General features: G+C 39.8%; 1 protein-coding gene across 1 annotated transcript in view; it reads left to right on the top strand.

Moving 5' to 3' along the window:
- Positions 1-369, top strand: part of LOC119333420 (stress response protein nst1-like) — a 4,500-nt gene that overhangs the window by 1,353 nt on the left and 2,778 nt on the right. The window lies entirely within an intron of this gene.

Raw genomic sequence — 369 nt, forward strand, 5'->3', positions numbered from 1 at the left:
TTATGGTAAAGACATTCAAAGATGAGCACACATGCAGCAAGAAGTGGCAAGTGAGAGCCTTTACGGCGAGATACATAGCAGATAAATATGTTGAAAAGATTAGAGCTGATGAGAAGATGTCAATTAAGGGTTTAGGAGGATTGATACAGCAAGAGTGGAATATGAGAATTCATAGGCAGAAGCTTTGGAGAGCAAAGAAAATTGCATTGAACACAATATATGGGGATGAAATAGCACAGTATAGGAAGTTGTGGGACTACGCAGCAGAGTTAAGGAGATCCAATCCAGGGAGTGCATTTTTCATTGAAGTTGGTAATGATGGAATTTTCCGGAAGTGTTACTTCTCATTCGATGCTTGTAAGAGGGGAT

Source organism: Triticum dicoccoides, chromosome 7A, assembly GCF_002162155.2.
Source record: "Triticum dicoccoides isolate Atlit2015 ecotype Zavitan chromosome 7A, WEW_v2.0, whole genome shotgun sequence".
NCBI lineage: Eukaryota > Viridiplantae > Streptophyta > Magnoliopsida > Poales > Poaceae > Triticum > Triticum dicoccoides.